The following is a 4773-nucleotide window of genomic DNA, read 5'->3' on the forward strand; positions in this document are numbered from 1 at the left end:
ACGGTCATACACGTTACAGCCGTGGGAGTTTCAGCCCATGAACGAACAAACAAACAAACTAACGTTCTGCCATGTGTTCACGAATATATAGTGTGTAACTTGAAAGGGGTTTCGATTTTAATAAAATCATGGAAACGGGTTTTTTCCCGAGAATACAAAACGTTTTAGAAAATTTAAGTTAGAGATACACTTTGGTGGCCTTTCCGTGTGTTTCATTTCCGCAGGTCAGCCGAACTGTGCACACGCTACGAACAACGACCTATAACACATCAATCATCATTAATAAACGTTTTCGTACAGAGAGACAGAAAACACAACTGGCTAAAAATCGCCATTCAGTTCCTGTGTGCATGAAAAGGAGAGTCACCATCAATATTAAAATCGTAATGCAACTGACTGAAATAAATAAGCAACATAGGTTTTTATTTTAATGGAACTGTGGTTCAATCTTCAATATATAAATGTGAAGGCCCAATATTTGTGGGTGGACGCATGTAGAATTAAATGAGCAACCATCAAAAGACCACATTGCAAAAACTGAACAGTACACCATCCTAAACAACTTGTTTGTTTGTTTATTTGTTGCTTAACGTCCAGCCGACTACGCAGAGCCATATCAGGACGAGGAAGGGGGGATGAAGGGGGCCACTTGTCAAGCGATTCCTGTTTACAAATGCACTAACCCATTACTTGTGTCCCAGCAGGCTTTAGTAAAACTAAATTAATACCTACTGGAAGATTACCAGTTTCCAGTATGTTAAAATAGGCTTAACCTATCTACTGCTGGACTTACATCAGAACACTAACAGATGAAACTATACATGAATCGCGAGACAAGCGGCAAGAGAAGAGATTTTTGGAAAAAATACAGGTGAATGAGCAAGAAGGCAGAAAAAAGAAAAGAATTCATGAAGAAAAAGAGAGCATGACAGGAAAGAGGAACCAAAAATCTACCTAACAGCAAACTAGAAAGCTCCTGCGGTTCCAAAAACAGGAGGGGCCTTTAATTTCATAACCGCAGTGCCCCACTGCGGGAATCCTAAACAACTGTTCGAGTGATATTAAACAAAATGGTTCGTTAGAAATACACAAAAGTTAAGGCTCAAATGACAAAGAAAGCACAGACAGAATAAAGAAGAGAGACATTTTTGAAACTGAACAAAAATTGAAACAGAAAAATGCAAAGAATGTCAAAACGAATCAACGACTGCAGCGACGTTTCACCGACTCTATGCTAACTGTGAACGTACCTGTTGACTCGCACGAAGAGAGAAAGAGTGTGTCCACAGTGTCCCAAAGTGGAGTGACAAAGTGAACAACCCTTTTTGCTAAGTTCCTCAGCCCGTTGGATAACTACTAGTAGTAGAACATCCCGTGAGAAACACTCCGGCGAAAGCCTTTGTTGACGACACCGTCTGTTAAATACTTGTCTCACACTCGACTGAAAGGCATCACACCGATGTCACAACACTCTCTCACACGTCCAAACAGGCCTGTCTAAAGTCAAAGCCTGTACGGTGGAAGGAGAATGGGAACAATTCCTTCGTAGTGGTTTTTTCAGTTTCCAAAATGAAAATTGTTTAAAGTCAACAATCACAAGTCACAAAACTTCAATGTGTTTTTTTTGTCGAGGCTTGGTCGAGTAAAAGTACATTCACACGAAAAACGGAGAGAATGTCCAAGAATAAATGAAGCAATCAGTTGAAGTAGTATCCAGAAAAAGAAACTGAAAAGTCTCCTCCGAGGACCGTCGTGTGCCTTGTTACATGTCCCAGTGCCCGACGAAAAGTGAAGTGAAGACGGAGACGGCGCTAGCAGTAGTTGATGCTGGGACGGACTTTCTCGAGCTGTCACTTGATGCTGATGAGTCTCATTGTATTATCTGTCCTGCGAGAGAAAGAGAGGGGGAGAGAGTCACAGTGTGTGTCTCGCCTGCGTCGCGGCGCTCTGTCGCTCCTCCTTCGTCCACGCTCTGTTCTCACTTGTCGCAGGTGCTTGTGAAAAGAAGAGCACACACCACGTCCGTCGCTGCTAGAGACCTCGCTCTTTTTGTCCCCCCTTCAGTCGTCTCTCTTCCTCTTTCGCTCGACAGTCGACACCGGTGAGAAATCCCCCCCGTCGTAAGCCGCCGCCCACCGTTTATCTCCAGACGACTTTTTCCCTCTGCGCGCGTGCTTGGGGCGGAGTCTGTCGGCCGGCTGTCAAAGACGCGAGGCTCACCAAGACCGCCTCGCCTTCCTCAGTTATTCACAGACGACGTCGCCGATTGGCTGAAGGCAGAGCGCGCGTCGGTCGCGAGCCTTCACCAAGACGAGCGCGTGTTGACACAATCCTAGCAGCAATGACACAAGACCCCACGAACGCCGGGATGGGGAGGGAGGAGGTGGGTGTGGTTGGCCACGAGTAGTGAAGGACTCTCACCGGCTCTCCAGCGTGATCTGGAGCTCGCCACAAGTCCAGTCGGTGCCGAAGGGCTGAGGAGCCTCGAAACTGAGAGACAGAGTGTGAAATATGAAGTCTCCTTTGGCTTCCCCCGGTGTGGACTACCTGTAGCAGAGCGAGTCTCAGTGATACCCTGTTGCACACACCACCTTAGCGAACGACTCCATCCACAGCATTATAACCAACACCGATACATTCAAATTGTTGTAAGGACGAAGAAAACTGTTTTTGTCACGTTTTCCACCTGTACCTAAAACAGCCATACAATTAATATGGTGCAGTTAATAATCCATAATCCTTCGTTTCTCAGCCTCCCCATTCTCACCCCAAGCTAAAATAGGCATCTGCATCGTCTGCGATTTTAATTTATTTTTGGATGAAGTTTTAACGGGTTTTTTAAATTTGTTTTTATCTTAATCAAATATCCGCGAACGAATGCCCTTCTTTCTATCGGTTTCAAGTCGGTGATTAATTAAAAGTATCCTCATTGGAAAAGCACTTGAGGGTGTCGATGTATTCTTAAGTGTTCGGGGATGGGTGGTTGTGGTGGCGGTGGTGGTGAGGCAGGGGGGGGAGGGGGAGGAGGGGTGTGTGTTGAGTATGTGTACGTGCCTGGAGCCAGAAATGAATAGGGGAAGTGGGTAGTAACAACCATTTCAACCAAACGATATCTATAGATCATGCATGCACTGTGTATATAAACGCACAGCTTCGTTTGTCCCATGACTGCTCGTCTGTGAAAGCTGGTTGGAGCTGAGCGATCCTGAAATTCGGCGTACAAACTGTCGCTTTCATTATCGACCTCGCTCAACACTTTGCCCGGCGTATCATGCACACAGGCACCAGAACACAGAGAGATACTGCCGTCATCAGGCAACAGGCACACAAAGATGTAAAACATATAGTTTAATCACAACGTTACTCACCATTGAACAAGGGAAAGGGTGAAGAAAGGGGAAAATTATGTTAAAAAAACAACAACTTGGTGATTGCATTTGCCTTTTTATAAACGGTAATAGACGATTGTCGGAAATAACTCTGTCGGTACCGGCACGGTTGGCCTAGTGGTAAGGCGTCCGCCCCGTGATCGGGAGGTCGTGGGTTCGAACCCCGGCCGGGTCATACCCAAGACTTTAAAATTGGCAATCTAGTGGCTGCTCCGCCTGGCGTCTGGCATTATGGGGTTAGTGCTAGGACTGGTTGGTCCGGAGTCAGAATAATGTGACTGGGTGAGACATGAAGCCTGTGCTGCGACTTCTGTCTTGTGTGTGGCGCACGTTATATTTCAAAGCAGCACCGCCCTGATATGGCCCTTCGTGGTCGGCTGGGCGTTAAGCAAACAAACAAACAAACAAACAAACAAAAAACTCTGTCGGTTTTGCATGGGTTGTGAAATAATGCTTTTATCGAGTCAAACTTTCTCACGTGACATTATAGGCCAGTCACTAGCGAGGGGTGTGTCTGAAACACGTGGGCAAGGAGTACGTACGGACAGTTTTCTTTAAAAAAAAAAAAATAAAAAAAAAAACCCACCAAGAGTATTTGCTCTTTCACAACCCCCACTCAAAGCCGACAGAGTTATTTCCGGAGTTAGTCTATTCTCTACTGACTGACAAGCAGGAATCTTAGTTCTTACGGACTCAGAAACCGTTCACTTTGAACCAGCCACAAAAAAGTCTGAGACATGTATAGGGACCACACTTCATGTGCTTGCCAGGTAGAAACCGTCAAATGCATCATCAAGCATTATCAACGGTTACCTCTGACCGGTCGCTGATATACCGGGGCCCGGTAGCTCAGTTGGTAGAGCACTGGACTTGTGATCGAAAGGTCGCAGGTTCGAATTCGGGCCGGGACGGACACGGGTCAACTTTATGTGCAGACCCAGAGACGGAAGCCATGTCCCACCCCCGTGTCATCACAATGGCACGTAAAAGACCTTGGTCATTCTGCCTTAAGTGCAGGTGGCTGAATACACCTAAACACGCAGACACTTGGGTAGCGCGACTCCGTTGCTGCTAGCTTTCCACTGGGAGGAAGCGACCCGAATTTCCCAGCGATGGGACAATAAAGTAATGAAAATGAAATGAAAATGAAAAAAAATGAAATGAAAATGAAAATATTGTCTGGTATGTTGAGGTAAAACAGCGGAAATTTCCGGTCACATCGCATTCCTGGAAAACTCAGAAATGCATATAGAGTCCCTCACTGTCTGTACGTACACCATGTGTTATTTCTTCAACGCTAAAAAATAATGAGTGATTGAGAGGAAGCAAGAATTAAATGTGAAGCAGACGCCATTTTAAAAAATGAACAGCCTGTGTGCTCTCT

The 4773-nt window shown here is 45.6% G+C and overlaps 1 protein-coding gene across 1 annotated transcript in view; it reads right to left on the minus strand.

Moving 5' to 3' along the window:
- LOC138951637 (homeobox protein prospero-like) overlaps positions 1 to 2393 on the minus strand; it is a 46422-nt gene extending 44029 nt beyond the window's left edge. The window contains exon 1 of the mRNA XM_070323175.1: positions 1251 to 2393. The gene's annotated coding sequence lies outside the window, so the exon portion shown is untranslated. The remainder of the gene's footprint in view (positions 1 to 1250) is intronic.
- Positions 2394 to 4773: the final 2380 nt, after the last annotated feature.

This window comes from Littorina saxatilis, linkage group LG17 (genome assembly GCF_037325665.1).
Source record: "Littorina saxatilis isolate snail1 linkage group LG17, US_GU_Lsax_2.0, whole genome shotgun sequence".
NCBI lineage: Eukaryota > Metazoa > Mollusca > Gastropoda > Littorinimorpha > Littorinidae > Littorina > Littorina saxatilis.